Raw genomic sequence first — 12,220 nt, 5'->3', positions numbered from 1 at the left:
GTACAGTCTTCTCTAACGCTGAATGAAGGTTGACCTTCTAACTTACTTGGACCAACAGAATGTGACAGAAGTGATTCTGCACAACCATAGACCTCTGAGGTCTTAAAACTTCTTATTTTGTTCTCTTGGACAGCTAAGATGATCATGCTGCAAGAAGGCTGGAGTGAAAAACCACCTGGGAAGAGAAGTTCAACCTCCTAGCTCTTCTAACAGAACTCAGCCCCCACCAGCCCTCTTCTGCTCAACACAGCTGCATAAGTGATTCCAGGCAAAACCAACCTGAGAATCACCCAACTAACCCATGGAATGATGAGAAGTAATAACTTGCTGTTTAAAGCCATTAAGTACCACCACAGATAAATGAGATGGTTATAGTCAGTAAAGGTTTCAGGACCTGGGATCTGGCTTCCCTTACAAGGCTGAACTACTTGGACTTAACAATTCTAGGCTCCTGCATGGACCTATAGTTACAAGGTGAGTGGGAGCCAAATTTTTCATCTGAGCCTGCAAGGCAGAGTTTTACGATGATGAATATTTCTCAGTTCCAGTTTACATTAGTATGTACAGAGTCTGAGAGTGCAGCAGAAGACTTGAGCTGCTTTTCTAAGAGCAACTGGCAAAATGCCTAGTGAGCAAAGGAGAATACAAAAAGCTCTGCAACTCCAAGTAACTCTGTCCATGTTTGATTATTTCATTTGGCAATGGCAATGTCCCAGCTGTGCTCTGATGTCTCTGCAGCTTACATCTGTGTTCAAATGGGAAGTCTTCCTAATCTCTCTCTTCTGCCTTTTTCTTATTCAAGTTCCTTGGTTTCCCTGCCCAATTTATGATTGACAAAGCTTTGGGTGAAGTACTTCTGTGCTTAGAATGTTTTTTATTTTATTCACCATACTGGAAATAAGTTAGAACAGCTTCATTTTGCCAATACAGCCACCACCAAAAAGAGAACCTAACCATGAAAAGAGGCAGAATAGTACAAAGGCAAAGCACATAGGTTCTGGAACAAGATTGCTGAGCTTTGAATTCTTGGTCTGTCAATTACTAACTGTATGATCTTGGATATATTATCTAACATATCTTTGCTATATCTTTCTTATCTGTCAAATGTGGATGATAATAATCATATGTAACTTGGAGATATTTTAAGTGAAAATGTCAGCTTGGCACTTAGTAACTATAGTAGTTTGGCTGTTAACATTATTTTGATTATTGTCAAAGAAGAACTGAGTATAATAGTTGTAGACCCAGATCTTTGATAAACTAAATACTTGACCCTGAGTAAATTAATGTCTATGGGTCTCAGTTTTTTCATCTGTGAAATAAGTACAGTGAGGGACCTTTCGACTCTAAAATTCAAGAAATCTATGAAATGTGAAAAGAAAGGCTAATTTTGACCATTCAGATCATAACCACCGAGGGGAAGGCATTTATTTTCCTTGCCAAAAAGGGACCAGAGAAGGCTTGAAGCATGCCATTGTTTCACCCATAAATCAAGGCCTCATTTTGTTTGAAAATCTAATTTCAATTGTAAACAGGGCTATTTCTCACCTGAGATCTGATGAATAAGGAATGGCAGAAATTGGGGATTAAATACATACATGACATCCAATGTTATATATATTAGCCAGTTGTTAACAATATCATATATATATATATAAATACACACACACACACATATGTATATATGGGGGCTTCCCAGGTGGCGCTAGTGGTAAAGAACCCACCTGCCAAAGCAGGAGACATAAGAGACATGGGCTCAATTCCTGGGTCAGGAAGATCCCCCTGGAAAAGGACATGGCAATCCACTCCACTATTTTTGCCTGGAAAATTTCATGGACAGAGGAGTCTAGCAGGCTACAGTCCATGAGGTCACAAAGAGTCAGACACAACTAAGCAACTTAGCATGGATGCATGCATATGTACATATATGAATCCTTTATATGTAAATAGAGAGAGATTTATTATAAGGAATTGGCTAATGATTATGGAGGCTGAGAAGTCCCAAGATCCACAGTCAGCAAGCTGGAAACCTACAAGGGCTGATGTGTAGTTCCAGTCTGAGCCCAAAGGCCTGAGAACCAGGAGAGCTTATGATATAAGTTCCAGTTCGAAAGCTGGTGGGGTCAAGGCCCAAAAACTCATCTTTAAGCCTAAGTTTTAAGACTGGAAAAAAACTCAATGTTCCAACTCAGTCAAACAGGAGGAGTTCCTTCTTACCTAGCCTTTTTGTTCTACTCAAGTCTTCAACTGATTGGGTGAGGTTCACCCACATTCAGGAGGGAAATCTGCTTTACTCAGTCTAAGGATCCAAATATTAATCTCATCCAGAAACATCCTCATGAACACCCCCAGAATAATGTTTGCCTAGTGGCCCGGGCAAGTTGACATATAAAATTAGCCATTACCGTTATCTTCCTATAACTCCCAATTCCTGTATTTGCTTTAAAAGTCAAGGATCTTCAGGCATTTGGGGAAACATCTACACATGAGTGGAAAAAAGTTAAAATAAACAGAGAACTAGTTTTCTAGAGAGAGAGAGAGTTTTAGAAGCAGAGAGGTATTAAAGAAAAGCAGTGTGCACAAAGATTTGTAGCATTATTACACATGTAAAACAAGAGGATGCAATAGTAAAGGAATGATCCAAGATTAATAAAGTTCTCTTTGAAATTAAAAATATGTTTACTGGAATATCAAGCTCAATAAATGGTTGTTAGATAAAGTTCAGATTCCTAAAAGACAAAGTGAATGAAATTATGAAAAATGTAACAGTGCAGAAAATCACTTATATATTTTAGAGACATATACCAAAAAGTACAGAGGATAAAATTTATCAATAAATAAGAAACTTTTCAAAATCCAAGGACAAAGATGATTCTTTAATTGGGAAGTCTAATTTAAAGATCCACCAGGTTAAATTAAAAAACAGTGTGACATGAATCAGCCATGGAGTTACATGTATTCCCCACAAAACCCACTGCAATGTTGTGAAGTAATTAGCCTCCAACTAATAAAAATAAATGAAAAAAAAAAAAAAAACACTGTGAGATTTGAACATATTGAGAGTAAAGAAAAAAAAAATTTCTAAAAACTTCCAGAGAAAAACAGGTGATTTTCATAAACATGAGGATTACCTTAACCTTAACTTCATCATACACATTGGATGTCAGAAGAGAATGGAGCACTCGTTTAAACACACCATTAAGTAATGATTTTCAAGTAGAATTCCATTCCAATCAAATCATCTGTGTGTACTTAGTCGCTCAGCTGTGTCTGACTCTTTGCGACCCCATGGACTGTAGCCCACAAGGGTCCTCTTTCCATGGGGATTCTCCAGGCAAGAATACCGGAGTGGGTTGCCGTGCCCTTCTTCAGGGGATCTTCTCAACCCAGGAATCGAACCCAGGTCTCCTACATTGCAGGTGAATTTTTTTACTGTGTGAGCCACCAGGGAAGCCCACTAGTCACTACTATAACAATTAATAAATTGACAGCCAATCACAGAAGTGTCTCACTCTAAAACAAAAAGGAAGCTATCAATCAATTCTGTCATTATGATATGTAGGCTCTTATGTGTTTTTCGATATTAATAAAAGCTGAAATAATTTTCTGTTTTGTTTGAACATAAATAGCAGCTTGCTTTCCAGCTTAAGAACATATCTGTATTCTCTATATGTATCCACCTAGGGACCCCACGTCATTGTTTTTAACAACTGTGTCATATTTCAGAGTATTAATGCATGGCAATTTATTCACTCATCTATCAATGGACATTTAGACTCTTCTCTAATTTTTGTTCTCTTTTATAAACAATCTGACAGTGAACATCCTTGTACAAATCTCTTAGTGTCTGGGGTTATAATTTTCTGCACAAAATATTTATTTATTTATTTTTCAGTCATTCATTCTTGCCTATGGATGGATGTTCCCAGGGCCTACATATTTCTCTGTCTTAGCTTTCTGTGAGTGTGACAAGTTTTGTTATGTCACTCGATGTTCATGATCTTTTCTTTCCTTCTGTGTTGTATTGAGTAAGATTAAGGGGCCTTCTGACAGAAATCTCTAAACTATCATTTTTATGATTCATTTCATTCATTTCTTAGACATTTATTCAGTATTATAGAATTACGATTTCCTATCTCAAGGACAGAGATATGACTGAATTCCCTAAGATGCTTTTCTTGACAAACAACTTAAAGGTAAAAATCAAGCTGTTAAATCTTTACCTTTTATTGTCTGTTAGCTTTGAGTTATTCTACAACTTGGGCTATGAGGATAAATTAGCTGTTTTAATCATTTCAGCTAAGAATTGGTCAGCAGTTAGCTCCTAAAAATCTATTCTTAAGAATTCTAAAATATCCATAATCCTCCTTACGTTACATCCTTCTTAGAATTCTCTTTTTATAGAAATTTTCTTTCTGTGTTTAGTGATTGCTCTTGAAAGAAAGTCACAAACAAGAAGTGCATTCAAATGCCTAAATATGCCATCAGTGATTTAAGGTAAGACCAAGAATCAGTGACATTTATTGGTGTCATAGATTTATGCATTATATAACTTAATCCTTATCATAAATATTAAAGGCAAATATTGCCTTCATTTTATAGAATTTCTAACTAAAGTGTGGGAAGAAAAAGTAACTTTCTCCTAGTCTCGCAGGTTGTAGTGATACAAAGGACCTCAATATATCACACAATCTTGTTTAGTGCAATGAACACAATTTCAGTTTGAATCCCAACTAGACGTCTCTTTAATAGTCTACTCTTCAGCAAATCATTTTCTGTTTCCTACATCTCCATTTTCTTCTCTGTAAAATAGTGAAAACAAATTTTTGTACAGTCCTAAAAAAAAAAAAAAAAAAAAAAACCTGAGGAAGGCTTTCTTATCTCTCCTTGCTATTCTTTGGAACTCTGCATTCAAATGGGTATATCTTTCCTTTTTTTCCTTTGCCTTTAGCTTCTCTTCTTTTCTCAGCTATTTGTAAGACCTCCTTAGACAACCATTTTGCCTTTTGCATTTCTTTTTCTTAGGGATGATCTTGATCACTGCCTCCTGTATGAAGTCATGAACCTCCATCCATAGTTCTTCAGGCACTCTGTCTATCAGATCTAATCCACTGAATCTATTAGTCACTTCCACTGTATAATCATAAGGGATTTGATTTAGGTCATACCTGAATGGTCTAGTGGTTTTCCTTACTTTGTTCAATTTAAGTCTGAATTTGGCAATAAGGAGTTCCTGATCTGAGCTACAGTCAGCTCCTGGTCTTGTTTTTGCTGACTGTATAGAGCTTCTCCTTCTTTGGCTGCAAAGAATACAATCAATCTAATTTCGGTATTGACCATCTGGTGATGTCCATGTGTAGAGTCTTCTCTTGTGTTGTTGGAAGAAGGTGTTTGCTATGACCAGTGTGTTCTCTTGGCAAAACTCTGTTAGCCTTTGCTCTGCTTCGTTCTGTACTCCAAGGCCACATTTGCCTGTTTCTCCAGGTATCTCTTGACTTCCTACTTTTCCATTCTAGTCCCCTATAATGAAAAGGACATCTTTTTAGGGTGCTAGTTCTAAAAGGTCTTGTAGATCTTCACAGAATTGTTCAACTTCAGCTTCTTCAGCATTACTAGTTGGGGCATAGACTTGGGTTACTGTGGTATTGAATGGTTTGTTTGGAAATGAACAGAGGTCATTCTGTCATTTTTTATATTTCATCCAAGTACTGTATTTTGGACTCTTTGTTGACTATGAGGGCTACTCCATTTCTTCTCAGGGATTCTTCCCCACAGTAGTAGATATAATGGTCATCTGAGTTAAATTCACCCATTCCAGTCCATTTTAGTTCACTGATTCTTAAAATGTCAATGTTCACTCTTGCCATCTCCTGTTTGACTACTTCCAATTTACCTTGATTCATGGACCTATGAATAGGTCCTATGAATAGGACCTATGAATAGGAACCTATTCCAGGTTCCTATGGAGTACTGTTCTTTACAGCATCAGAGTTTACTTCCATCACTAGTCACATCCTCAGCTGGGTGTTGTTTTTGCTTTGGCTCTGTCTCTTCATTCTTTATGGAGTTATTTCTCCACTGTTCTCCAGTAGCATATTGGCCACCTACCTACCTGGGGATTTCATCTTTCAGTGTCCTATATTTTTGTTTTTTTATACTTTTCATGGGGCTCTCAAATCAAGAATACTGAAGTGTTTTTCCATTCCTTTCTTCAGTGGACCACATTTTGTTAGAATTTTCCACCATGACCCATCTGTCATGGCTCATAGTTTCATTTAGTCAGACAGGGCTGTGGTCCATGTGATCAGATTGGTTAGTTTTCTGTGATTGTGGTTTTCATTCTGTCTGCCCTCTAATGGAGAAGGATAAGAGGCTTATGGAAGCTTTCTGATGGGAGAGACTGACTGAGGGGGAAACTGAGTCTTGTTCTGATGGGCGGGGCCATGCTCAGTAAATCTTTAATCCAATTTTCTCTTGATGGGTGGGGCTGTGTTCCCTCCCTGTCGTTTGACCTGAGGTCAAACTATGGTGGGGGTAATGAAGAGAATGGTGACCTCCTTCAAAAGGTCCCATGTATACACTGCCACACTCATTGCCCCCGACCCTGAAATAAGCCACTGCCGACCCACACCTCTGCCCACCCACACCTCCACCAGAGCCTCCTGGACACTCACGGGCAAGTCTGGGTCAGTCTCTTGTGAAGTCACAGCTCCTTTCTCCTGGGTCTTGATGTGCAGAAGGTTTTGTTAGTGCCATCGAAGAGTCTGTTTCCCCAGTCCTCTTTAAGTTCTGGTGGCTCTATGGTGTGGTTAATGGTGACCTCCTCCAAGAAGGCTTATGCGATACCCAGGTCTGTTGCACCCAGAGCCCCTGCCTCTGTGGCAGGCCACTGTTGACCCATACCTCTGCAGGAGACACTCAAACACTCATAGACAGGTGGCTTAGTCTCTGTGGGGTCACCTGGTGCACACAAGGTTTTTTGTTTGAGCCCTCTGAGCATCTCTGGTGGGTATAGGGTTTGATTCTAAATGTGATTTTGCCCCTCCTACCATCTTTCTGGGGCTTCTCCTTGCCCCTGGACACAGGGTATCTTTTCTTGGTGGGATCCAACATTTTCTGCTGATGGCTGTTCAGCAGTGAGTTGTAATTTTGGCATTCTCGCAGGAGAAATAAGCACACATCCTTCTACTCTACCATCTTGATTCTGTAGGCTTGACTTTTCTCCAAATTTTTCTCCCTTTTTTTTTTTTTTTGAAACTACTTCATTACCTCCAATCAGCAATTTCAGGTAAAGTAATTTTGTACAGAGGCAACTTCCACATCCCTTACATCTTACTTCCCATTATGGAAACTTATTTGCCCAATTGCCATCTGAGGAAGCCAAATTCAAATTAGTCGTCGCCAACTGAGCTTACACTTGGCTGCCTCCTCGGGAAGGAAACATTTTCTTGAAAACTGTCTAAGCCAGTCAATGTGGGCAGATTCCGAAGAAAATGAGATGGCCGCACGTTTCTGTCAACCAATTCAATGCTGAGTAACAAATTCTATGAAGGAGTAAGGACATCCTGGGAATATTTTGCATCTCTCTAGCTTGGAGTTAACCCTGGATGCCCCTTCCCAGGCCCCGATGGTTATGACAGGTGTCAAGCCTGCGGGGGAGGAGCTTCTGCTGTCCAAGCTGAGCCAAAGGCCGTGCAGGGGAACTTGCATTCCCGGATGCCTAGTTGGAGCCCAGGCGCCGGGTTCCCCCCACTCAGGCTGCCAACCGACAGGTCCGCAGTTGCGATCAGGATCCTTGGTGGAGAACTAATTAGAAGAAAACAATGGATGCAAGGAGCTCACTTAGGAGATTGTCTAAGTAAGAGGTGATCATAGATTGGACTGATGAAGCCATAGTAGAAATGGAGTTAAATGGATATACTCATTTTATTTTGGAGATGAAAACAAAAAAGAGTTGGCAATAGTTAGGAGTGATAGATAAGATACAGGGGATGCAGAAAAGAAAGATGTCAAGGGCGACTCTAGTCTTTGTTATTTGCCTGCTTGCTTGATTTTGCACTACCAGGAGAACTATAGTACTACTCACTGAAATAGGGCACAATAAAGGAAAGTCATACAGAAGTGATTGTGAACTTGGCTTTGAAGTTGCTGCATTTGAAAATATTTAAGAAACAGAAGTAGAAATACCAACTAAAAAGCTGGAAATCAGTGATCTGGGTCAGAGAGGTAAATATAGCCAGAGAGTCACTGCATATAAATGGAGATTAGAGCCTTGAGCATGGATGGGATGGCTTAGGGGCAGAGTAAAGAGGAAAAGAGAGAAGATCCCAGAATTGAGCTTTGAGGAAGGCTCTAATACTTGTCAATTGGTGGAAGAAAATGCACAAGTGGAAAAGATTATAAACATTTATGGAGGGTTTTTATGTTTCTGTGGCAAAATATTTTCTAGGTGAAAAATGACCTGACCCATCTAAAATCTTTCAAATTTAATTTCTCTTAAATACAATAGTCAAACAAACAAATAATCTATGGTTAAATATGGCCTCTTGGCAACCATATTGTGACTTTTAGGGAAATTAAAGTGTATCTGGGCATAGATAATGCTTGGAAGAATTATGTGAGTGACAGTAAAGCACCACTCCTACTCAGGTTGGAAAAATAATTCTTGGGATGGGGGGAAGAAGGAGAGACAGAGGGGAAGTGAGGAGAACAGAGGCTGGAATAATTCTGAGCATTTCATTTTGGGTTAGTGTTCTAGAGAGTTGGAAAGTCCCAATGGGAAGCTGGAGGACCAAAGGGCAAAGGGATTTATACTATGTAAGTCTGCTTGAATTCTCAGGGTGATAACAAAGTCTAGGAGAGAAAATGGTTGTGTAGGGGCCATGCAGAGAGGAGTGAGGCACCTCAATTTGGCCTTGAACAGACAGATGGCTAACAATCCAACAATGCTTTGGCATTTGACAAGGATATTAGGAAAGGGTCTTCCTCTTCAATTCATTGTTGGTCATATGATTTGTGGGTCTAAATTTGGTATTACTTATCAACACAAATAGGGCTTCCCATCTGACAATGCAGGAGATACAGCTTCCATCCCTGGATTGGGGAGATCCCCTGGAGAAGGAAATGGCAACCCACTCCAGTATTCTTGCCTGGTAAATCTTATGGACAGAGAAGCCTGGAGGGTTACAGTCCATGGGGTCCCAAAGAGATGGACACAACTGAGCAACTGTGCACAGCACATGATCAAGATAAATATTGTGTATGTTTTAAACAAGAAATTCTTTGTAACAATTTAATCTGACAGTGATAGAATTCAGTTCAGTTCAGTTCAGTCACTCAGTTGTGTCTGACTCTTTGCGACCCCATGAATCATAGCACTCCAGGCCTCCCTGTCCATCACCAACTCCCAGAGTTTACTCAAACTCATGTCCATCAAGTCGGTGATGCCATCCAGCAATCCCATCTTCTGTCGTCCCCTTCTCCTGCCCCCAATCCCTCATAGCATCAGGGTCTTTTCCAAGGAGTCAACTCTTCACATGAGGTGGCCAAAGTATTGGAGTTTCAGCTTCAGCATCAGTCCTTCCAATGAACACCCAGGACTGATCTCCTTTAGGATGGACTGGTTGGATCTCCTTGCAGTCCAAGGGACTCTCAAGACTCTTCTCCAACACCACAGTTCAAAAGCATCAATTTTTTGGCGCTCAACTTTCTTCACAGTCCAACTCTCACATCCATACATGACCACGGGAAAAACCATATCCTTGAGTAGATGGACCTTTGTTGGCAAAGTAATGTCTCTGCTCTTTAATATGCGATCTAGGTTGGTCATAACTTTCCTTCCAAGGAGTAAGCCTCTTTTAATTTCATGGATGCAGTCACTATCTGCAGTGATTTTGGAGCCTCCAAAATAAAGTCAGCCATTGTTTCCACTCTTTCCCCATCTATTTCCCTTGAAGTGATGGGACCAGATGCCGTGATCTTAGTTTTCTGAATGTTGAGCTTTAAAACAACATTTTCACTCTCCTCTTTCACTTTCATCAGGAGGTTTTTTAGTTCCTCTTCACCTTCTTCCATAAGGGTGGTGTCATCTGCATATCTAAGGTTATTGATATTTCTCCCAGCAACCTTGATTCCAGCTTGTGCTTCCTCCAGCCCAGCGTTTCTCATGATGTACTCTGCATATAAGTTAAATAAGCCAGGGTGACAATATACAGCCTTGATGTACTCCTTTTCCTATTTGGAACCAGTCTGTTGTTCCATGTCCAGTTCTAACTGTTGCTTCCTGACCTGCATATCATTTTCTCAAGAGGCAGGTCAGGTGGTCTGGTATTCCCATCTCTTTCAGAATTTTCCACAGTTTATTGTGGTCCACACAGTCAAAGGCTTTGTCATAGTCAATAAAGCAGAGATGGATGTTTCTTTCTGGAACTCTCTTGTGTTTTTGATGATCCACCAGATGTTGGCAATTTGATCTCTGGTTCCTCTGCCTTTTCTAAAACCAACTTGAACATCTGGAAGTTCACGGTTCATCTAATGCTGAAGCCTGGCTTGGAGAGTTTTGAGCATTACTTTAATAGTGTGTGAGAGATGAGTGCTAGAATTAGAGTGGCACTATTTTGAAGTCCAAAATTGTATTTAGTCAATGTGGAGATTCTGTGAGGTACCTGCCATTCTTTATTAGATACTGTTCTGTGGTAACTGCCTAGAATGGACTCTGCTGCTTACAACAAAGGATTCTGAATTATACACTAAGAATCACAGAATTTTGAAGTTGATAAGACATTTAGAGCTCATTTTCTCCAAAGCCTTTTCAGCCCTAATAACCCACGCTTTTTATTTTTCCATTTGAAAATATTTTTCTAGAAAACAAAATTATCCTTGACTTGTTCATCCTTTTTATAAATAAAAGACACAAACTGCAAATTATTAACAGTTCAGTTGCTCAGTCGTGTCTGACTCTTTGTGACCCCATGGACTGTGGGATGCCAGGCTTCCCTGTCTATCACCAACTCCCAGAACTTGCTCAAACTCATGTCCATCGACATGAACAGTATGAAAAGGCAAATTATTATGGACTAATATAATTCTAAACAAAGGCAAAAATGGATATTGTATTTGCTCTATACAAATACAGCGTGGATAAAATATCAGATTTTCATCATCATTCTTGTAATATTAAAAATAGAGAGTATTCATTATTACTTTTTTGGTTCTAGTTTGAAAGATCCTGCTATATCCTTTTCATTTTTTTTTTTTTTTTTGATGAATCAAGTACAGCTCAAGAATGTGAATACTTTGTCTAAGATGACATAGCTAAATGAATGCAGAACTTGAATGAGATCCTGCCTTTGGATAATAGCACACTTTATCAGGCACCAAGGAAAGATATAACACCTCTCCAAGACACTACCATGATTCATGGGTGCCCACTCTGGGCCTGGTACTGATTTTGGCACTGAGGATATACCAAGGAATAGGAGGCATAAGATCCTGCCTTTATACTAGTTGGAAAACACAGATAGCAAATGAGAAAATTGAGATAAACATAATTTTGGGTGGTACTGAATGCTGTGTTAAATAATAATAATCAGGAGGGTAGAGAGTGTTTGGAAGGTGAGGATGCTGATTTAGTATGGGTGGTCAAGGAAGGCCTCACTGAGGAAGTGCTCTTTGGGCTGAGACATAAAAGCTTTACAATGCAAAAGACTAGAGACAGAGCACTTAAAACAGAGAGAAGAGCAAATACTAAGTCCCCAAGGCTGAAGTAAACTGTGCATTTGGAGAAACAGCAAGATGGTGATTAAAGAGAAACAGTGAAAATGAGGCCATTGAGGGAGGAGGTAGGATCAAAATAATACAACACCTATTGAGGGAGGAATTTGGATCCTTTTTCTAGAGTCAATGGAAGGACAATAAAGCCTTTTGAGCCAGGGAATAACATGATCTGTTTTACTTTTTAAAAAGATCACTCGCTCCTGCCTAGAGAATGAGTGTTAGAAGGGACAGAAGTGATCTGATTTCTTTTGTACATAGTTGTATTTATTTGTTTGTTTATTTCAGGTTGGTGTATAGACCTAACAGAGAAAACTAGAGAAAACAAACTGAAGGCAAAGCTCATTCATTTCCTCTGATACTAATAGTGTTGTTCAGTTTTCCAGTAAGTGTCCAATTCTTTGCGGCCCCATGGACTGCAGCATGCCAGCCTTCCCTGTCCATCACC

Source organism: Muntiacus reevesi, chromosome X (assembly GCF_963930625.1).
Source record: "Muntiacus reevesi chromosome X, mMunRee1.1, whole genome shotgun sequence".
NCBI lineage: Eukaryota > Metazoa > Chordata > Mammalia > Artiodactyla > Cervidae > Muntiacus > Muntiacus reevesi.
The sequence above is the reverse complement of the archived record's forward strand: the minus strand, read 5'-3'. Positions refer to the sequence as shown.